Here is a 25417-nt window from a genome sequence, read left to right as displayed (position 1 = left end):
AATTTTGCCCCTTACCTTATATATTATTTCATGGTGAAGATCAATAAAACTGAAAATTGGAATTGCCAGATATTATCAGATTTTATTTTTTGAATGCTTAACAGCTGACCCAAAATCTGGTCATAAAAATGGAAGTTAAATTAAATTGTCCTCAAAATTTAAGTTTGCTACATTTGTAAGAACCACTTGCTTCTTCAAAATCTCAAACTTTCTCATATCTAGCAGCAAATTGAAATTAGGAATTTAAGCATGTAAATTCATCATGGAAACCAAATTGATTAAAATTTTCTGTGTATTCATGATAATGTTTAAAATTTTTGCTACATTTAAACCCTAAGTTAGTTACAAAAACCCTAAAATTATGCTTGTTTAAAAACTTGGGCTAACTTGCTTTTGAAAACATACTGACATATTCGTTCCATTCTTCTTATAATTATTTTTTTGTCACTCCCAAGCAGCACACCATTGTATATATCCCCAAAACGGCACTTCTTTGTTAAAGCCATTAGGACAGAAATATTTTTGAGCCAGATGCAATGGCTCATGCCTGTAATGTCAGTACTTTGGGAGGCCTAGGTTAGAGGACTGCTTGAGGATAGGAGTTTGTGACCTGCCTGGGCAACATAGCAAGACCCAGTCTTTACAAATGAAATGAAAATAAAATATAAAATAAACTGGCTGGACAAAGTAGTGCACACCTGTGGTCATAGCTACCAGGAGGCTGAGATGAGAGGACCATCTGAACCCAGGAGTTTGGGGCTGAGAATGAGCTATGACTGCACCACTGCACTTCAGCCAGAACTATGGGTTGGTGAGTTAGAAATAAGTTCTCAGTTCTGAATATAATAACTGCTCCTGGCACTCCCCAGAATGAGCTGGGTTTTCTTTTGCCTCTCTATAGTCCCTCTTCCTCAGGAAATACCCCCATGGTTCTGCCCGCTGTGCTATTAATTACACCAATGCTTATTATATGTCAGTTCAGTTTTATCTAGATTCTCCCAAAGTCAGTGCTGAACTTAGTTGTTTGAAAATGTATATATTGTAATAGTTACCAAAAAGACCAAATACAGCTAGATATTTATGCTATTTGTTTTATTTCCATCGTAGGTATATTTCCTTTTAAAATTCATATATATCTTTCTCTAAGGATTGTCTCCGTTTTCAGATGTTAAGCACTTTCTCATGCACACACCACCTAAGCAGCAAAGACAGAGTCCACGTCAGGGAATGTCACATCCAGGATAAGTACCTATTATTCTGTAACTCAGAAGTAGGAAAATGGATGTCCTCAAGCAGATGCTTTTCTTGACAGATACAAAAATTTGACAAGGATCACTGACTGACTTCCAACCCACCATTCATCACTTTTATCTTATTTTGACCCTAAGGGTCCCAGAGGGATAATGGCACTACATTCCTATTTAGAATTCAGATTTCAGATTGCATTTCTTATATCATTGTTTATAAGTAGTGGTTGCACACAGTCGCGATAATACTATGACATTAATCTACATTCCTCGTTAAATCGATTTTTGTCTTCCGTTTTTGAGCTTAGCTACAATTTCTCACACGGTTTCTCTAGGAAGATTCCTCAATGACTGAAACATTTAGAACATGGTCGATTCATAAATACGACACTGGGATTCCCCAATGACTGAAACATTTTGAACATGGTCCATTCATAAATACGACACTGGGATTCCCCAATGACTGAAACATTTAGAACATGGTCCACTCATAAATACGACACTGGGATTCCCCAATGACTGAAACATTTAGAACATGGTCCATTCATAAATACGACACTGGGATTCCCCAATGACTGAAACTTTTAGAACATGGTCCATTCATAAATATGACATTGGGATTCCCCAATGACTGAAACATTTAGAACATGGTCCATTCATAAATATGACATTGGGATTCCCCAATGATTGAAAAATTTAGAACATGGTCTATTCATAAATATGAAGAGCTTGTGTAGAAAGTATAATTTACTTATCCTATTATGCTTAAGAAATTATGTGAAATAATGTGAAAATAATCTTAAAACATTTGCATGCATATTTGCTGCAAGAGTCATCTTTCATTGATACTTAATCATAATCACGGACATGGTGGGTCCCAATAACCAATATTTAATGCAAGACTGTAAATTTAATAGAGAGAAAACCTTATTTATAAATTTTCATGTGTTCTTTTCTTGAAAATAAGGAGCTGTGAGATTTGTATTTTAAAAGATACTTAGTAATAAAAACTTTAATTTTTAAAACTTTTATTTTTAAATTCTGCTTAATTGCATAAAAGTTAAAAGGTAATATTTAATATTTAATGAGGCTTATTGAGCTAAATGATGATATGCAGCTTGGGTTATACTTGCAATTATAAGATTTGCTCATTATACCTAAGCAATCTCCTTCACTCAATCTAGCTACCACTAAGGAAGCAAAATTCCCTGAATCATAGTATCAAAGCATTCCATTATGTTTTCTATTAAGTTGTTTTGTTCTTTGAATCATTGTCTATTTTAATTTATCCTTTTAGAAAGAAAACAAATTACTTAACTTGCATTTCCCACTAGAAGCTTCACTACAGCTAGACTTGGAATTGATTTCAGGCCATTTTTTAATAAATGATGGTCCCTAGTGAAAGATAGAATACTTGAGCCATCAATATTGAGTAAATAAAAGGGTTTGGGTAAATAAGAGAGAAGATACCTATTTTTCTCAAATATTTTAAATATCTAATAACCTATTCCTCATCTAAAACAAGCCACAATTACTGGAAATGATGGTCAGAGGAAGGTATTAGCAACCCTGTGTAATACTACATGTCATGTTGGATCACTATTACAGAGAAACAGATGTCATGCTGCATTTTAGTAATTCTACACATCACCAGAGAAATAGACAACTCTTATAGCCAAAGAAATCCAACGTAGCTACTGTCTACATATTCTTGTTTTAGACCTTTGGTGAAAAAAACTACTATGTGTATTGAATATATTTTACATTAGTTTTATCACAAAAGAAAAATGAGAATTCTATTAGATACAAATACAAATTCTGAATGACAGGAAAGAAAAATTAAAATCAAAGCTGATCTTAATTAACAAAATGTATTATCTGCTTACATGTATATACAACTGTTCATATACAAAGGCACAGATGCATTTGTGGTTTTGAAAAAATATCTATTTCATTTCAAATCTTCATTGAACAATATTACATATGGCAAGAAAACTGATCTTTTTGAAGGATCTTTTAAAAAGTGTTAAACTTTATTAGATACTCCAAACTAGCAAAGCTCAACTTCATCACAATTATATAATAACACTGCACACTTTCAATTTTATCTGGAGAAATATATCTATCCCTTGAAATAACTCTGTAAACTTCCTGCTCACAGATTTCATTTCAAGCCTTGAAAATGCAGAAAATCAATGCTGAATATACTTGCCCCGAAAGGAAAAGAAAATTTCAGGGGTGTCAGGATGTTTTATCACATAAAGTACAGAATTGCAATTTGTATATGAGCAGGCAACACACCTCCAAAAATAATACAATACTTATCACAAAATACATTCACAGATACTAGATTTGGCACAAACCACTCCATACAGCTATTGATGAAATCAGTATTGAAAGCCTTATTCCAAAATCTATGGCCCTTTTCTACTCTCCAACTGACATTTCAGGATGCCACAACCTTGCAGCTCCACTCTCTCATTAATTTCCCCTAAATACCCTTGGCAGAAGAACGAGAAACGTCACATTTTTCATTTAATTTCTAAAGAACATCACATCCTTTAAGAATAGGTTCTTGAAATTTTAAAATGTTAAACATAAAAACCCTAAAGAGACAAACATCCAAAAACATAAAAACCCTAAACAGACAAACGTCCAAAAACTTTTCTTCAAAATCACAACAACTTTATATGCTACGTGTTCCTGTAAAATACCACATACACAAACTCACAGGCACACCCACCCACCCAAAACCCACACACTCGAATTTATATGGCCTCGTAATACCTCACATATATATACATGTCACCAAATGCAACAGAGACACACGCATATATATGGCCTCATAATACCTCACATATATATACATATCATCAATTACAACAGAGAAAAGCCAATTTCAGAAACATGGCTTCAATTTTGATGCATTTACTCACACTTAATTCTATTTCAATTTAACTGCAGAGATATTACAATACCCTGTAACAAAAACCTGACGGAAGATTGTACCAAATTGCTTAAACATCAAACCAAACACTAAACATAATTTCATCACAAAGTGAAATTCGCATCCAACTCGCAAAGAATTAGAAAATCCTTGCACTTACCTTGGCCTTGTCCATTCCCCAGATGACCCCAAAACACCACCGTCATCATCAACAGCCCCGGAGCCCACGTCCACATCCTTCTAGTGACACGCTCGTGTCTTCTGGCCATTGCATCTTAAACTCTGCATATTCAGTGGGGTGGATGTGAAAGTACAATAAATTACATTCTTAGAGAAATACACTACGACTCAAATCCCATATCTAATATGCACTGTGCATTTCTGAATTATCCTGCCTACAAGGAGGTACATTTGAAAATCATGCTTCCCTTTAGGGTTGTCATATTGATGATTAATACGAAAGCTCATTCATTTTTAATCTTTAAGCATTCATCTGAATTCCATTTTTAATATCATTTTCCAAAACAGGCCACTTAACCTATGAATGTTAAAAAGTACTCCCGATATACATATTGGAGTTCAGTCAAGCAAAAGCATGGTGTATGGACACTACTTAAGTATAACTTGATATTTAGGCAAATTGATGAATTTAACATACCATGTAATCTCTACATATATACAAAAGGACTTTTCAACACATTTATGTAAGTTTTGCATAAATACCCTTGAAAATATTCTCAAGTTTTAAGTGGTATTCTAATTATGTCAGTAATTTTAACTGAATAAAGAGATGCATCATGTGCAAAAACTAATCTTGTTTACTTAAAATTGAGAGTAAAATTAATTATAGAAGGTACAAAACACTTGTAATTTTGATTTCAGATATATGACCCACAGGAACCTTCATATATACAAATATTATACACATATATGACAATGTATATTTGAATGTTCATTTTGAAACTGCTTTTCATACTGATACATGAAAATACTTAAATGTCCACCAAAGCAAGGTTATTTATTCATACATTTGAATGATATACAGTAGCTCAAAAGAATAAACTTGAGTTGCATGTACTAATATGGATAAGTGTCCAAAATGAATAGTGAAGCAAAACTAGCAAATTTAATAATGATAAGTTCAAAATTACACCTTTCATATGTAAACATGTGCAATAGTTAAAACTATAAATTTTATGTTGCATAAATATATAATACAGTATAATAACGCATAAGAATGAGAAACACCTTCAAGACTAAAGTTAGGAAATTACAAGACTACAATTTAAATGGTTAGTAGGTGGAATTTTAAATCAGAGGTTACTCCTAAATCCCAATTTTTCCACAGTTGACAAAATAACGGAGTTAAGAAAAATAAACTTAATGATTTCCAGAATGAATGCTTTATTCAAAATGCTACGTAATTACAATTCTAATAAACTTGCAAGGGAATCCAGTCACCCAGAAATTTTTTATGCCTTTCTCCTACATCACGAAAGGGGAAGATTTAATTACCAACTTTGCATTACTTAACGTCAGACTCATAGTATCAGAGCTAAAGAGAAATTTAAGAAACACCTAACTCAACCTCTCCATTTTAAATGACCAAATGAGTTGAGAAGGTTACAATGACATTTCTAAGTTCATATGTAAAAACAGAATTTTGATGACAATGACAGTTTAAGTACTAATAAACACTCCTGGAAAAGTTACTGTAATCCAGGTTATTTTACTGTGCTAAATGCCTTACATTCTTTACCCAATTCAGTTTTCACAGAAATCCTATGAACAAAGCACTTCCAAAATTTACCACTTCACAGCTAAGAAAACAAGGCTTAGAGAAATGCTACACGATCCCCTAGTCATGAGGTTAGTAGGTACCACTGTGGAGACTGAGGCAAAACAGGACGATTTCAAAGCCTATGCTCTGAACAAGTAAACACTAAGCAGGAATTTAGTTCTAGATCTCCCAGTTGTAGTCCAATAATCAGCCAAAAAATGGTGCTGAGAAGAGGGGAAAGAAAGATGTCTTGTATGTGGAGCCTCATGTATTTGATCCCAAATACATCTTCATATTGAAAATCATTAGAGCACAAGGCAAAAGAATTATTAGTTTGTTTCTAAAATCATCAACCTTTCCCAAGTTGAACATACAAATATATTTTATCATATATATACTATATGTGTGTATAGCGTGTGTTTATCTAAGTATTCCTGTGGTTTATATATCTGGATGTGGAATTACAAGTGTTTTGTGGTTTATTATTTATTTATTATTATACTTTGAGTTTTGGGGTACATGTGCACAATGTGCAGGTTTGTTACATATGTATCCATGTGCCATGTTGATGTGCTGCACCCATTAACTCGTCATATAGCATTAGGTGTATCTCCTAATGCTGTCCCTGCCCCCTCCCCCCACCCCACCACAGTCCCCAGAGTGTGATGTTCCCCTTCCTGTGTCCACGTGTTCTCATTGTCTCCCTCTGTTGCTCTGGCTGGAGTCAGTGGTGTGATCATAGCTCACTTCAGACTCCAAGTCCTAGGCTCAAGCGATACTTTTGCCTCGGCCTCTCAAGTAGCTCGGACTACAGGCATGCACCACCATCCCCGGCTAATTTTTTTACAGAGATGGGTCCCACCGTGTTGCTTGACTGGTCTCAGCCTCCTTAAGTCAAGGGATCCTCCCACCTGGACTTCCGAAAGCACTGAGATTACAGGTGTCAGCCACCGTGCGTTTTTTGATTTCTTCAATTAATTTTACTTATACACTTGATTACACAAGATTAATTTTGTGTACATAATGAATCTCTTTTGAGGTTTAAGTTACTGATTAATTAGAGTACCACTTAACAAGGGTGTCATCCCAGCACTTTGGGAGGCTGAAGTGGGCGGCTCACCTGAGGTCAGGCATGAGCCACCGTGCCCGGCTTACACACATTCTTTTCACTCCTGCTTGCAGATCTCTGTTCCCTTCTAATTCCAGTGGAACCACTTTCACTTAGTATCAAAATATCCAGATCCACTCATCAAAGTGTAAATAATCCTCCAGCAAATTACCTTTGCAAATCTATTTTTATGTAATATTTCCTTAACTTCTTCTTACCTACATCCAGTAGTCATTTTACAAGGCAGAATTTTTTCTATTTTATATAGAACTGAGGCAGTATTTGAAAAAAATCTCAAAACACTCTTCAGGAAGGACTGGCATCTAAAACACCAGTTCCAATATATATTTCAGTAACATTTTAAAGGACAGATGCTTTTCAAAATGTTATTATAATTTAAAAAAATGTAACCTTCCTCTCTGAGTTCATGTTTATGGAAAACTAATATTTCATAAATGCCAAGTTACTATGATGTATTATCTAAATGCTGCCCCTGCCATTCTATAAATACAAAAATCATAACCTTCTAACTAACTTTGGTATTAGTCAACAACTGTGCTGATGAAAAGTAAAATCAATTCATTTAAAATAATTTTCCATGAACAAAATCAAGTAACTTGTAAGTAGTATGGTAGATGAACCAAAAAATAAAGTAACATTAACCAGAAAGACATGCCATGGACTTCTCTAATCTTTTTTTGGAACACCCTTTTCATGCATATGAAAATAAAAATTAAATATAAAATACCTACTTTATGTATGTACTTTTACTTGTGTCTATTGTTCTTTAAAGATTAAAATAACTCCTAAAGCCTGGATAGCTGAGCCCATTGTGCTCTTCTGCCCATAAAATAGATCGGATGTGCAGTGAAAGAGGTAAAACTTAGGCTTTCAGGTTAGTTATGACGATGGAAACACAATTCTATTCAATAGTGTTCATCTTGGTCTTTCAAATGTTTAAGGTCACAAGACAAAAGAGAACAGACTTTAAGAATGTTCGTGTATTACTTCTCGTCTTACCCAATAGCTACATTAGTTCAATTAGGCCAGTGTTTTGGAGTAAACAGCACTGTGAAATGTGTCGTGGAGTCCGGAGGCTCCACCACCTACCTCCATGTAGTTGTTCTGTCCGATGGAGCCTAGAGTAATACCTTAGGAGATGCATTACATCTACAGGTACCAACCAGGAAGGGTAGTCTTGAATTAAATGGCTTTAGAACACGTTATAAGAGCAAATCGAAGCTTCTAGGTATTAGAACCACTTCAATCACAGAGCGTCTCTGGGTTCTATCTGTGGCCAGCATCAAGTATCTGTCTGCCCTCCCCGAATGCTTTCTCTCATCATGTGGATCTTCTAGATGGTCTTATTCTTCCCCAGCCAGCCAACTTGATCAACAAGCCTAGGTATATTAGATATGTATAAAGTTGGTTCTTAAATAAAGTCCATTTCTGTATCTAGGTAAGTAATGTCTTCAGACTTACAATTTCATTGATATCTAGAAAGAGTGACTCTAGTTAGCTTCTAGTGTCAGTTTTTCTAGCAGCTTCTTTAAAAACAAAAATCCTCTCTGGAACAAAGCTTCCTTGCAAGTATTGCTGTTGGCAATAGTCCTCTTTACTGAAATGCTTATCCGGTGAAACTTGCGCTGTGCCAGTGAGCCTGCAGGTTGATGGTCCTTTTGTTCAACTTCTCCATTATAAAGCAACCTCTCTGATCACCCTTTTAAAACTAAAGACCAAAGAATCAAATGAGATCAGGAAGTGACCAGAGCTCACAGGTCATCAACTCCTCTTCTTAGCATATTATAGCACACAGTCTAAGCCCGAAAAACACAGCAGAACCCATTACAGCTCTCGAGTTCCAGTTATTAACATTGATTTTTTCCAATGGGAAATTTTCATTAGAAGCTATCACAGGACTCACATTCAGTAATAACTTAGATTAGGATACATACTGGAGCCTTTGTCCTTAGAGTAGGTGCCACTGAGTCACTATTAAAAGGAGTCTTTTTGATCTTAGTAAATTCTCACAGGGCTTATCTCAGTCTAAACTGTAACTGGCCTTTACTAGTGATGTCATGTGTAGTTCAAATTAATATTGTAATGTATATAAATTGTATATATAGGTATAATACATGCATGTATTTACAATTATTTATTTTATTTTATTTTTTAATAAGATAAAAGTTAGAGGTTAAAATATGACTCTAGGCCATTGTGCTTTAGAATGAAGAGCACAGACATGGGTTGGAAATGTAAATTTTGGCCCAATTTAATTTCTGTGACAAATTCATTAATGTCTTCAAGGTTCAGGCTCTATGTATGAGACAAATGAAAACAGCTCTAAGATTCCTGAAAACCCTAAAATATTAAAATTCCACTCTGCCATTAGTTCAGATAAATCATTTGCCAATTTGCCCCACAAGAACCAGGCATCTTTAAATGGTAACATAACATGCACTTCTCTCTCCCAAAGTGTGGTGCATAAACGTTCTGCTTCTCAATAACACAGGATGCCTGCTAAAATGTGCTGTCAGGGGGATTAGTAAGGAAATGTTGTATCAAAACTTCTGCAGATGTGGCCCTGAAATACACATTGTAATAAATCCTCCAGGCCTCTCAAGTTAGGAATAACTGGTTTATAAAATTGTACTTACTTAAAAATTATAGATAAACAGATTTCACCGTAACCCATTCTTTCTGTTCTGAATGAAATAAGGCTCTATATTCAGACTGAATTTTCAGTGAAAAACAACTTAAAATAGTGACAAATCATCTATAAGTTTAAATGAATATAACTAGGAGACCTGAAAACTCAGGTTTAGCAGTCATCTTCCAACAGTTTGAGAGCCCACAGGAGCCACAGAGCCCTCATGTCTCTCCAGAGAAGCAGGGTGATTCTTCCCCCTAAACACCATGCAATTCTTGAAGTGAGTGAAAGCATCCCTGCTCACACTGATACCCTCTCAAGTGAACTCAAAGTTAAGCCATCTCCAGCCAGACCAGATATCCTGGCCCATATCTCATTCATTAATATATGTTGAGAAGCCTTTGTTTCTTGGAAACTACATGAAGTGAATAGGCTGTGGACTCCACTGGACCTAGTGGTCTATATTTAACCAATTCCCTTCACACATATGTATCAGATGCTCTCTTAGTTACGGAGCTGCAGTGGTGAATAAGAAAGCCACAGTCCTGTACTCCCAGGGTTTCAATTCTGAAGACGAAGACAGGCACAGAAACCCAACTGAGCAAAGAGAAGAGATTATTACAAAATGTGTTCACATGCAAAGTGAAGCAAGGGACTGAATATACAACAAGGGTTTTGGGGCGAACATTAGATACAATCTTAATTCAGATTATATAAGATTCATACATATAATTTTTATATATAGATATATTAATTTGGGCCGGGCGTGGTGGCTTATGCCTGTAATCCCAGCATTTTGGGAGGCCAAGGCGGATGGATCACTTCAGTCCAGGAGTTTCAGACCAGTCTGATCAACATGGCAAAACCCCATCTCTACTAAAAATAAAAAAGTTAGCCGGGTGTAGTGGTGTGCGCTTGTAGTCCCAGCTACTCAGGAGGCTGAGAAAGGAAAACTGCTTGAACCCAGGAGGCAGAGGTTTCAGTGAGCCAAGATTGTGCCACTGCACTCCAGCCTGGGTGACACAGCAAGACCCTGTCTCAAAAGAAAAAGAAAAAAAGAAATATTAATTTGGATTATACAGATTCTAACCACTTCTTTCAAGTGAGAATATTTAAGGTAAGACCTGAGAATAAAAAGAGTTAGCTTTTCATACACTACAGAAAGATTCGTCTTTTAGGAAAAACCCCCAGTGTTCATGGACCCTAATATATGAGCAAGATCTTGGCATGTAGAAGAAACCTGTGAATTGGATGAAATGAAAAACTGAAAAGTAGGAATCTGGATGAAGTACAGAAGGGAGAAAGACTAATGTGAGACGTGGCTGAAAGAGAAGGATATGTGAAACAGTACAGGTCTTCATTAGTAATGATGAGGAACATAAATGTTAGTCCAAGTACACCAGAAAAGTGGGAGAGTTGGAAACTGAAAGACATGTTAAGAGATCACTTTGGTTTCTCTGTAGCTAACAGGGTGTAGGAGATTAAGAATTAAAGTAGGTTGACTAAGGATGACCTAAGAAAATAAGCGTAGGTAAGAAAATATGTGGCTCTGGCTAGGCTGGGGACATTGGAAATCAAAAGAGGTGGAGGAAATTACAGATGTATTTGGAACCAAAATATTTTTTAAATGAATGTTGAATTGGATATTGTCAGAATATTGAGGAAGGGCCAAAAATGACTTATAAGCGTCTAGCATGGCTGGCAGTGCCACTTACTGACATGTGGGAAACCAGGACATGTTACCTCTGAATTATTCGAGTGCTATTGTCATGTAAATCATCAACTCCCAGAATAAAGGTCTGGGCCAAACTCTAAGACTGGAAATTATGAGCTGTTTAGTAGTGTTTAGAGCTTAGAGAGAGTATGTGTGTGGAGAGAAAAGAAGAGCAATTAGGACAGAACCCTTAGAAACATCAATATTTAAAATTTGGGAAGAGAAAGAGAAACAAATAAATTGTGGGAAAATGAAGCTCAGGGTAGTTGCAAGGGAATGCTAAAAATGAACTATGGCATTTGAGGAGGAAAACGTGGAAACTGAAAGCAAGAGAGTACGGATGGATCGTGAGGGAGCAGCAGCAGCTGTGTCCTAAGAAGAGTCTCAGTGAAAATGAAGGGTTGTAGGAATGAGGACATCTGGGCCAACGAGCTGGCAAGGAGTGATGTCCAGGAGGCAGAATATTTGCATCTAGATCCTGGTGGTATATACCCTTATAGAAAATGTTTCAGATTTGATGACAATAAAGTGGAGGAAAGAAAAAAAGTAATGGAAATAAAGATGTCAAAAAACGGGGAACCGAGGTTTGTACTGGTCCTTTCACGTGAAAGCTGAGCCACTAAAATGATGGCTGAACTTGCCTGAAGATGATATTGAGCAAAAGATCTACAGCCTTAAATAAATGGCAAGAGGCCAGGTGCAGTGGATCATGCCTGTAATCCCAGAACTTTGGGGGGCTGAGGCAGGCATATCACCTGAGGTCAGGAGTTCGAGACCAGCCTGGCCAACATGGCGAAACCCCGTCTCTACCAAAAATACAAAAATTAGCTGGGTGTGGTGGTATGCACCTGTAATCCCAGTTACTCAGGAACCTGAGGCAGGAGAATCACTTGAAACCGGGAGGAGGAGGTTGCAGTGAGCCGAGATCACACCATTACACTCCAGCATGGGTGACAGAGCAAGACTCCATCTCAAAAAAAAAAAAAAATAAGACCAGAGTGCCCAGGAGGGAGGTCTGTTGATGATGGTAATACCAAAGGGGCATGGCCGATATTTCCAAGGGGTTTGAGTTTCAAAGGAACAGTCTAATTTGCAAGGAGCGGAGAAATTAACAGTCTAGAAGTTGTAACGGGAACCAAGAACAACCACCTCGGCTTCCAGCCATAGGTATGTGGAGGGTGAGAAAAAGACCTGTCTCAATTTATGAAAGCTAGAGGAAAAACTGCACTTTAGTATCAACCAACTTTTGTTTTAAGATAATTACAAACCAATATGGAACTTAGCAAGAGTCAATTTTGACAGTTTCCTGCAGCTTAGTAAATTCTGCACAAAATTAAGATTTAACACAAAAGTAGAGAAAAATTTTAATGGCATAGCACATTTCTTCACAATTCCTTAAACCAAATAATTCCCTGTTCTTCTAACTCTCACCTTACACTATCAACTAGGCTTCTTATTCAATGAACGGTTTAAGTCTACTAAGACACACACACACACACACACACACGTCTTATCCAGCTGCAGATCTCATTTTTGAAGGTACACTGAAAGTACATAGATCATTCTATAATCATCAACTATGAAGATTGTGAGCAACTGGAACAAGTATTCTTGGAAAAGAAGTTTCCTGTGTATAAGAAAAAAAAGAGTCCAACTCTGGGAACTGACTTGGCTGAGTCATCATTATATGCCACTGGCAAGAAATCAAGAAGTAACTCAGGACTGATAAACTTTGTTAAAGGAAATGGAAACAGCCTATCTGTGAGGCTTAATTCTTGATAATCTGGCCAAGATATAGCATCTGGATAAGAGTTCACTGACTCAACTAAATTTTGTGAAGGTGAAGTACTTGTTAAAATGAAAGATCTATTTAGAGAGAAATAAGTAGACATAATGTCTGCACTATGGATAGGTGTATACCTGTTTTTTGCAAAAACAGTTTGTATCTTTGAAATGCTGGTTTGCCCTGGACAGAGCTAACTTAAATAGAGACCTGGCGCGGTGGTTCATGCCTGTAATCCCAGCACTTTGGGAGGCCGAGGAGGGTGGATCATGAGGTCAGGAGATCGAGACCATCCTGGCTAACACGGTGAAACCCCGTCTGTACTAAAAATGCAAAAAATTAGCCGGGCATGGTGGCGGGCACCTGTAGTCCCAGCTACTCTGGAGGCTGAGGCAGGAGAATGGTGTGAACCCGGGAGGCGGAGCTTGCAGTGAGCCGAGATCGCGCCACTGCACTCCAGCTGGGTGACAGAGAGAAACTCCGTCCCCAAAATATATATATATAGTTTTTTTATATATATATGTATATATACCCAAAGGATTATAAGTCATGCTGCTATAAAGACACATGCACACGTATGTTTATTGTGGCACTATTCACAATAGCAAAGACTTGGAACCAACCCAAACGTCCAACGATGATAGACTGGATTAAGAAAATGTGGCTGGATACATATGTAACAAACCTGCACATTGTGCATATGTACCCTAAAACCTAAAGTATAATAAAAAAAAAAGAAAATGTGGCACATATACACCATGGAATACTATGCAGCCATAAAAAAGGATGAGTTCATATCCTTTGTAGACACATGGATGAAGCTGGAAACCATAATTCTCAGCAAACTATCACAAGGACAAAAAAAACCAAACGCTGCATGTTCTCACTCATAGGTGTGAATTGAACAATGAGAACACATGGACCCAGGAAGGGGAACATCACACTCCGGGGCCTGTCATGGGGTGGGGTGAGGGGGAGGGACAGCATTTGGAGATATACCTAATGTAAATGATGAGTTACTGGGTGCAGCACAGCAACATGGCACATGTATACATATGTAACAAACCTGCACGTTGTGCACATGTGTCCTAGAACTTAAAGTATATATATATATATATATATATATATATATATATATATATATATATATATAAATATAAAGAGAAAACCATTAAAGAAAGGCTATAATACACAGGAACACACAGACATACATACACCTGTGTGTCTATATCTTCAGTTATCACACTTTTTCTATACAGACTCCACACAAGACAAACATGTTACATTTTATGAGAAACTATAAGTGGAAAGAGGAGAATTTGTGAAATCAATATAGAATGTTCCTTGTTTAGCATAATTCTAACTGTTTCTCATTAGAGGTCTGAGTATCAATCTGTATTATATGTGGCCATGCTGGCATTTGGGAAATTCCACAAGAAACTTTTTAAATATGAATTTGGAAAAGGGAAAAGGATTTTTAAAGTGTCTTTTTTTGTTCTGCATTCTATGTGGAACATCTATTTTGTGCTAACTGCTCGTGTTAGCTTGTGATTGCCTGTGACTATGTGGAAGATATACTTTACGTGACTATGTGAGCAATAGTCTTAAAGTTAAGAAATCTAAAATTTGGTTGGTTTAGTTGCTAATTAGGTAAATTACCTTGTAATGGTTACTTAACCTCTCAAAGATTAATTATCTTCAGTGGTACATTGAAGGTTCCATTCATATTGATTTTAGTAGACTTATCCTACTAAAAAGTAAATTTAACAGAAATTATTCTAGACCTCATTATTTCAGGAGACCCCACCCCAGCTTTTATTCCTAACTTCAAGAAATGCAGAGAAATTTAAAAATTCGATGTTCTCCCAATTCAACAGAATATAACTGAACTAAATCGATTTATGTATAATTCATTATTTCAACCTTTAACGCTATATCCGAGCGGTTTGTTTTCACCATAAAGTTATAGCTGTTTAGGCCAATAATTAAAGAGGACCTTGATAGAGAATGACAAGAGAGGATGATCACCCTATTGTCTATCTTCCAGCTGTTTTCAATGCCCTGAAGTTTTATTCACACCCAAATATTAGAATCTTATCTGAGAGAGCGTACTCAAATGATGAATCATGCTAATTTCTCAAGAAAAATGTTACAGAATAATAAATGCCTTTCTGGTCAAAGCACTGATGCTCTGGAAATAATCTTTATCCAAATGAGGTACAGGAATTGTTAGGACTATTAAAAGTTTGTATATGATATCTGCCAGGTTCGACTGAGCTTCACTTAAAATCTACCATATTAGGGCCAAGTGTAATGACTCAAATTAGTGAACTTAAAAATTGTTTTAAAATGTTTCCTGGAGACATTTCAAATATTGCTCTCTGATTTATCACTGTTACTTTTGCTGAATTCAATTTGATGCCAAGATTTATTCAGATTAATCAAATGCCATAAACTCTGATACCTAATGTTCCTTAACACCTTAAGAACTTTTAAACAGATCAAATGTTGAAGATACGCTTTTAGTGAAACTGTACCTAAGCACATGAATTCTATTGAATATAGCTTTTTAGAAGACTAACAAAGAAAGAAGACTTAGGAAATTCGGAAACATTTTTTAAACCTTCTAGAGGGAATTAAACTACTGAAAAATAATTTCAATTGGTGAATCTAATGGCATTAATCAGAAGATAAGAAAAAAGTAACCATAAAACTTTATGGGGGTAATATTTGCTATGAGGATCAGGAAAAACAACTAATGGATATTAGGCTTAATATCTGGGTGATGAAATAAACTGTACAACCAATCCCATGGCATAAGCTTACCTCTGTAACAAACCTACACTTGTACCCCTGAACTTAAAAGTTAAAATTTAAATAAATAACGTTGTGCTATTAATTTCAACCAGAGCCTTTCCAAGGTGCAGGGAACTTTTGAGAATTTTATTTCTTGCAAAAGGAAACTTGATTCCTTGCTTAGGGCCTTCCTAGGAAAACCTCTATTCTTTGGAGAAGCATCATACTCCTACAAGATTTAAGGACCATCATATTTGTCAGACTTTTTTTCTGTTTTACTGTGAGCAGTTTACAGAACATAAAGAAAAATCAAATCCGAAGGTGCACTACACGTGTTTTATCAAAAGGAACATTTTTGTGTACTTTTAAGAAAATACGACAAATTGAGTTTTCTGACCTATTACCAAGTTAGACATCTTGAGTGAATTGAATCTGTTGTAATCCTGTTTGGTTTTCATCCCATGGCTCTGGAAAACTGACATTTATCTCCAATTTTTCAACTCTGCTTCTTTCCAGTACCTCATCTATACGACTATGATAGTACTTTTCATCTGCTTCTACCACTACACTATGGCTGCATTACTTTTAACACAGTGTCCCACATGTTACCCATTTCTACCTTATATAAAGAGTAGAAATTGAATTGTAATTGAGTATCCAGTTGCCTCATATTCAGGTCTTCAACTGAAATAACTCCAGCTATCTCAAAACTTCAACCCTCTCTGGAAGTATTGGACCAAATTATCCCAGATTATAGCACTCTCAGGCTAAAATTACTAATGCTTCTATAGTTTCAGAGACTGTATCAGGTTATTCAACACAACATTCCATGCACCATTCCAGCCTCATATAATCAGAGGACACTTAGACGACTTTAATAGCCTTCAAAAGACACCCTCCTCTTTTACTTATATATATATTTATTTATCTTTTTATTTAATGGAGACAAGGTCTCACTCTGTCACCCAGACTGGAGCGCAGTGGCATAATCACGGTCCACCGCAGCCTGCACCTGCCGGGCTCCGATCCTTCCACCGCAGCCTCCTGAGTGGCTGGGACCACAGGCGCCGCCACCACGTCTGCCTGGTTTTTGTACTTTTGTGGAGATGGGGTTTCACATGTTGCCCAGGCTGATCTGAGACTCCTGGGCTCAAGAGATCCACCTGCCCCGGCCTCCCAAAGTGCTGGGATTACATGAACGAGCCATTGTGCCCAGCCGGTCCCGCCCGGTTTTTAACCTTCGTACTGTTTATATAATCATCCTTCACAAAATAGAACACTTCATTACTCGATGGTTCTCATTATTCTAATATGAAGAACTATATTAAGAAAATAAATTCCTGGCCGGGCGCGGTGGCTCACACTTGTAATCCCAGCACTTTGGGAGGCCGAGGCGGGCGGATCACGAGGTCAGGAGATCGAGACCACGGTGAAACCCCGTCTCTACTAAAAATACAGAAAATTAGCCGGCGTGGTGGCGGCACCTGTAGTCCCAGCTACTCGGGAGGCTGAGGCAGGAGAATGGCGGGAACCCGGGAGGCAGAGCATGCAGTGAGCCGAGATCGCGCCACTGCACTCCAGCCTGGGCGACAGAGCCAGACTCCAGCTCAGACAAAAAAATAAATCAATAAATTTCCAATATTTCCTAGCATATCCAATTTAATTCTATACATCACATAAAAATAAAAGCCGTCTTACTGTGTTAGTTTCTTACTGCTGTTACAGTAAATTAACATAAACTCAGAGGCTTAAAACAACACATTTTTTTTCTTTATACTTCTGGGGCTCAGAAGTCCAAAATGGGTCTTAGTGTGCTAAAATCAAGGTATCATCAAGTGTATATTTTGTCTAGAGATTCCAGGAGAGAATTCACCAGGTTTGAGGGGTCACATGTATCCCTGAGCTCTTGGCCTCTGCACATCTTGGACACAGCACATCACTTCAGCCTCGGCTCCAGTTTACCCAAGCTCTTCTGCTCACTCTGGTCTCTCCGCCTTCCTGTCTGAAGGTTCTTTGTGACTACAGTGGGCCCACCTAGATAATTCAGGATAATCGCTCCAGTTTAAGGTGAGGTGATTAGCAATCTTAATTCCACCTCTAACCATAATGCTTCCATGCTGCCTAACAACACATTCAAAAGGTCATCCTGCTAAGGGTCATTATTCTACCTACACACTAAGTGACTGAGAAAAAGTAAAGTTATCTATCATGCCTTACCTATGGCGAGGAAATAACAACTTATAATGATTTATCTACGAAAACTTGTTTTTAAAAGCTTTGGTCCTAGTCTATTGATTAAAGTTTTGGTATATTCCAGATAAATTTCATGTCCTTGATGCTAACACATTGTGCACAGTAGATGGCCTTTTTAAAATAGTACTGCATAAAGGAATATTTAAGGTTGTCTGGACAATAGAAAAGGAACTTTAGTTGCTATGCCACAAAAGGCCGGATTTCTGCACATTACACCTCCTACCAGTGCACACATGTGCCAAACTCCTTCCTGAAAGCCTGGTTTATGTTTCCTATGTGCTTAGCAATAGTTTTACTCTCACGACTGTTTATATTAAGTCCTATTTTTTAAAGCATATCCTCATTTGTTTGTTTTCCTGAGCCTCTGAACTGGATTTCATCTGGTATGTATTGCACAGGTTTGCACACTTGATTGTACGCTACCTAAAAGCATCCTCTTGTGTTCTGGACACGGTTATTTTTCTCCATGGTAAGGTGATAAGTGACTTCTCTGAGGACTTGCCACCTTAGAATGCAGTGGTGACATCACCTGCTCAGGCTCTGTCTGCAATGTGGAATTTAGTATTTTCCAACTTCTGGTCTAACTTGAACTTCATAATTAAGCAGAGCCGCCTTTTGAGGGAACAGTAGGGTGTCTGCCCCTAAACGTCTGTGTAAATGCAGAGACACATTTGGGAACATAACTGACTTTTACGTACAGAAGCCAGATGCATTTCATGACCATGCATGCTTAGGGAAGCAAGTTCATCTCATCTATCACAATAAGCATCTGTGCCACTAAATTCCACTGCAGGATACTTTTCACACTTAGACAACAAAACATTTAAGGAAATAAAAGCTCTTTCCAATAAAAATGTGCATCAAATACTGTGTGTATGTTTAAAAAAAAACCTTCCTCTATAAGATAAGGCCACAGGAACTACTAAAAAAGCATTCTTGAAATACATTTTCTGATAGGAATCTAGGCCCTTGCCTTATATAAGATTTAAGGAAAGTGATGTGTGTGTCTTTATACTTGAAAGGCTGTTTTCAACAGCAAACGGTATGCTTTGAGGTATCAATATAGTTTTGAGAATGCAAAAGTTTAAAAGAAATGGAATGCATATTCTCCAGGTATGAATATGCAATTGTCATTATTTTCCTACCATCTACTAGATTAGAAACAGAAGAAAAATTATGGAAATGTCTGTTTTCCCTCAATAGGAGTACCTATTTATTAAAGTTAATTAATTACTATTCTTTAAACATTTTCAAAATAGACTCATAAGTGACAACTTTCAGAGAAAACAAGGGTTTTTGGATGTAAATATTTACTTATAACATGGATAAAATAATTTTGTTAAATATTAACTCCATATTCATAATGTTCTCTATTGTTTTTGCATTTTGTTTAACAATAGAGAATCTAAGACATTTAGTGTTCATGAGTTTCATACAGTTTCCTGTCAATGTACTTTGTCTTTTTTTTATTGGACTACTAATCATTTATTTATGATTTGTTGGAACTACTCATATTTTAAATATGTCAAGTGAACTGCAAGCACTTGTTGCTGATTTGATATTTGCTTTTTACACATATTCATTGTATCCTCTGAAAAAGAAAAGTTTTATATTTTAACAAATTCCAATCCATAAATTTTTTTTTAAATTTTCTGTTATTGGTTAGGGCTATGTTTGGATATTTAATTTTAACCGTAATGTTGCAAGTGATATTTGTCTATGGTATTTTTTCTTTATATTTTGGAAAAGTGTATTTGACATCCACTATGGAATTAATATTTATTAATGACATATTATACCTTTGTGCAACTATAAAATACATATAGCCAATTATCTGAACACCATTTTATGAACTGTTTATCACTTATCCACTGATTTGAAACACTATCTTTATCATATATTGGATTTTAGGTTTATCGAGATTATGTAACATGAAATTATTTAATTATGAAATTATGTGAATTCAAGCATGACAGTCAGCTCTTCTTCCCCACCACTACCCTGTAAAAGGATGGATGGAATAATTGCTTCCCTATGGCTTAAGTGTATGAGAGGTATACAACATGGTCTTGATGAAGTGGGAACTACACAGAAACTGTTTTTTGTCCTGAAATGTACTCCAGCTTTACCAATTTGTTCTATACATATACCATTGAGGGTAGAAGCTGAATTTTGCTAATGATTATATTTACACTACTTAACATTGTGCCAGATACTGAGTAGATGCTTAGAAACATGTTTAATGACTTGTTTTATTGATAGAGACCTAATTATCTGCTGTAGTGGTGCTATCTCATTCAGAATCATTTTGACCAGCCTTTCTCCATCATGAATAAAACACTTATTTACACACTTGTGTACATGCACATGTGCATAGAAACACACACACCCTTTGCAGAGACAAACTGCATCGAAAGCATGTACAAACATTATAGTATTTTTGTTGATTCTGACCTGATTCTGATTCTATTGTATACATTTTCATTCTGATCACAATAACAATAAAAATAGAAAACTATAAGTTGTGAAGCTGGAAGATGCAGAACATGAAAGATCGAATTACCAATTATTTTTTCTATTTTCTTTAGTTGGCTGCTGATAAAATCAGAAAAGAAATGGACACAAAAATGAAAGTATGCAATGTGTGTGCGTGTGTGTGTGTGTGTATCACATGCACTCGTTTCCATGATGTACATATGGAATTTCATAACCAGCCAAACTAAGCTTCATAAGTGAATGAGAAATAAAATCCTTTACAGACAAGCAGATGCTGACAGATTTAGTCACCATCAGACCTGCCTTCCAAGAGCTCCTAAAGGAAGCACTAAACATGGAAAGGAAAAACCAGTACCAGCCTCTGCAAAAACACACCAAAATATATAAACCAATGAAACTAGGAAGAAACTGCTTCAACTAATGTGCAGAATAACCAGCTAACATCATGATGACAGGACCAAATTCACACATAACAATATTAACGGTAAATATAAATGAGCTAAATGCCCCAATTAAAAGACATACACTGGCAAATTGGATAAAGAGTCAATAACCACAGGTGTGCTGTATTCAGGAGACACGTCTCACTTGCAAGGTCACACATAGGCTCAAAATAAAGGGATGGAGGAATATTTACCAAGCAAATGGAAAGAAAGAAAAAAAAAGCAGGAGTTGCAATCCTAGTCTCTAATAAAACAGACTTTAAACCAACAAGGATAAAAAAGGACAAAGAAGGGCATTACATAGTAGTAAAGGGATCAATGCAACAAGAAGAGCTAAGTATCCTAAATATATATATATGCCAAATACAGGAGCACCAGGATTCATAAAACGAGTTCCTAGAGACCTACAAGGAGACTTAGACTCCCACACAATAATAGTGGGAAACTTTAACAACCCACTATCAATATTAGACAGATCAACAAGAAAGGAAATTAACAAGGATATTCAGACTTGAACTCAGCTCTGGTCCAAGTGGACCTAATAGATACCTACAGAACTCTCCACCCCAAATCAACAGAATATACATTCTTCTCAGCACCACATAGCACTTATTCTAAAATCAACCACATAATTGGAAGTAAAACACTCCTCAGCAAATGCAAAAGAATGAAAATCATAACAAACAATCTCTCACACCACAGTGTAATCAAATTAGAACTCAGAATTAAGAAGCTCACTCAAAACTGCACAACTACATGGAAACTGAACAACCTGCTTATGAATGACTACTGGGTAAATAGCAAAATTAAGGCAGAAATAAATAAGTTCTTTGAAACCAATGAGAACAAAGACACAACATATCAGAATTTCTGGGATACAGTTAAAACAGTGTTTAGAGGGAAATTTACAGCATTAAATGTCCACATTAGAAAGTGGGAAAGATCTAAAATAGACACCCTAACATCACAATCAAAAGAAGCAATGGAAAACACATTAAAAACCTAGTATAAAACAAGAAATAACTAAGATCACAGCAGAACCGAATGGGAGAGAAACACAAAAAAACCTTCAAAAAAAAATCAATGAATCTAGGAGTGGGTTTTTTGAAAAGATTAACAAAATAGATAGACCGGTAGCCAGACTAACAAGGAAGAAAAGAGAGAAAGATCAAATAGACACATTAAAAAACGATAAAGGGGATATCACCACTGATCCCACAGAAATACAAACTATTATTAGAGAATACTGTAAACACCTCTACACAAATAAACTAGAAAATCTAGAAGAAATGGATAAAGTCCTGGACACATACACCCTCCCAAGACTAAAGCAGGAAGAAGTCAAATCCCTGAATAGACCAATAACAAGTTCTGAAATTGACTCAGTAATTACTAGCCTACCAACCAAAAAAAGCCCAGGACCAGATGTCTTCACAGCCGAGTTCTACCAGAGGTACAAAGAGGAGCTGGTACCATTCCTTCTGAAACTATTCTGAACAATAGAAAAAGAAAGACTCCTCCCTAAATCATTTTATGAGGCCAGCATCACTCTGATTCCAAAACCTGGCGGAGACCCAATAGAAAAAGAAAATTTCAGGCCAATATCACTGATGAACATCGATGCGAAAATCCTGAATAAAATACTGGCAAGAGAATCCAGCAGCACATCAAAAACTTATCCACCACGATCAAGTTGGCTTCATGCCTGGCATGAAAGGCTGGTTCAACATATGCAAATCAATAAACATAATCCATCACATAAACAGAACCAATGACAAAAACCACATGATTATCTCAATAGATGCAGAAAAGGCCTTCAATAAAATTCAACACCCCTCATACTAAAAACTCTCAATAAACTAGGTATTGATGGAACATATCTCACAAAAATAAGAGCTATTTATGACAAATGCATAGCTAATATCATGCTAAATGGCCGAAAGCTGGAAGCATTACCTTTGAAAACTGGCCCAAGAGTAGGATGCCCTCTCTCCCCACTCTTATCAACATAGTATTGGAAGTTCTGGCCAGGGCAATCGAGTAAGAGAAAGAAATAAAAGCATGCAAATAGGAAGAGAGGAAATCAAATTGTCTCTGTCTGCAGATGACATGATTGTATATTTACAAAACGCCACCACCTCAGCCCAAAAATTCCTTAACCTGATAAGCAACTTTGGCAAAGTCTCAGGATATAAAATTAATGTGCAAAAATCACAATCATTCTTATATACCAATAACAGACAAGCAGAGAGCCAAATCATTAGTAAACTCCCATTCACAATTGCTATAAAGAAAACAAAATACCTAGGAATACAACCTACAAGGGATGTGAAGGACCTCTTCAAAGAAAACTACAAACCAGAGCTCAAGGAAATGACAGGACACAAACATATAGAGAAACACTCCATCCTCATGGATAGGAAGACTCAATATCATGAAAATGGCCATATTGCCCAAAGTAATTTATAGATTCAATGCTATTCCCATCAAGCTACCATTGACTTTCTTCACAGAACTAGAAAAAAACTATGTTAAATTTCATATGGAAGCAAAAAAGAGCCTGTGGAGCCAAGGCTAACCTAAGCAAAAAGAACAAAGCTGGAGGCATGATGCTGCCTGACTTCAAACTATATTACAAAGCTAAAGTAACCAAAACAGCATGGTGCTAATACCAAAACAGATATATAGACCAATGAAACAGAATAGAGGCCTCAGAAATAACACCACACATCTACAACAATCTGATCTTCAACAAACCTGACAAAAGCAAGCAATGGGGAAAGGATTCCCTATGTAATTAATGGCGCTGGGAAAACTGGGTAGCCATATGCAGAAAAGAGAAACTAGACCCCTTCATTATACCTTATAAAAGAATTAACTCAAGGTGGATTAAAAACATAAATGTAAAACCTAAAACTATAAAAACCCTAGAAGAAAACCTAGGCAATATGATTCAGGACATAGGTGTGGGCAAAGACTTCATGACTAAATCACCAACAGCACTTGAAACAACAGCCAAAATTGACAGATGGAATCTAATCAAACTAAAGAGCTTCTGCTCAGTAAAATAAACTATCACAAGAGTGAACAGGCAACCTACAAAATATGAGAAAATTTTTGCAATCTATCCATCTGACAAAGGTCTAATATCCAGAATCTAGAAGGAACTTAAACAAATTTACAAGAAAAAAAAAACAAACAACCCCATCAAAAAGTGGGCAAAGGATATGAACAGACACTCCTCAAAAGAAGATATGTATATGGCCAATAAACATATGAAAAAAGCTCATTATCACTGTTCATTAGAGAAATGCAAATCAAAACCACAATGACATACCATCTCACACCAGTTAGAATGGTGATCATTAAAAATTCTGGAAACAGCAGATGCTGGAGAAGATGCAGAGAAATAGGAACACTTTTACACTGTTGGTGGGCTTGTAAAATAGTTCAACCATTGTGGAATACAATGTGGTGATTCCTCAAGGATATAAAACCAGAAATACCATTTGACCCAGCAATCCCATTACTGGGTATATACCAAAGGATTATACATCATTCTACTCTAAAGACACATGTACATATATGTTTATCATGGGACTATTTACAATAGCAAAGACTTGGAACCAACATAATGCCCATCAATGATAGACTGGATGAAGAAAATGTGGCACATATTCACCATGGAATACTACACAGCCATAAAAAAGGATGAGTTCACGTCCTTTGCGGGGATATGGATGAAGCTGGAAACCATCATCCTCAGCAAACTAACACAGGAACAGAAAACCAAACACTGCATGTTCTCACTCATAAGTGGGTGCTGAACAATGAGAACATGTTGACACAGGGAGAGGAACATCACACACTGGGGTCTGTAGGTGGGTGTGGGGAAAGGGGAGGGAGAGCATTAGGACAAATAGCTAATGCATGTGGAGCTTAAAACCTAGATGACGGGTTGATGGGTGCAGCAAATTACCATGGCACAAGTATACCTATGTAACAAACCTGCATGTTCAGCACATGTATCCCAGAACTTAAAGTAAAATTTTAAAAAATGAAAGTATGCAATATGTGTATGTGTGTGTATACATACATATAAAACAAGCACTCATTTTCATTTTGTACATATATGCACATTATGAGTGTGAATATATGTTAAATAATATCCTATCAGTTTTGTATTTGTAACACATATAT

The sequence above is a fragment of the Symphalangus syndactylus genome, chromosome 11 (assembly GCF_028878055.3).
Source record: "Symphalangus syndactylus isolate Jambi chromosome 11, NHGRI_mSymSyn1-v2.1_pri, whole genome shotgun sequence".
Taxonomy (NCBI): Eukaryota; Metazoa; Chordata; class Mammalia; order Primates; family Hylobatidae; genus Symphalangus; species Symphalangus syndactylus.
Note: the sequence above shows the minus strand (reverse complement) of the source record.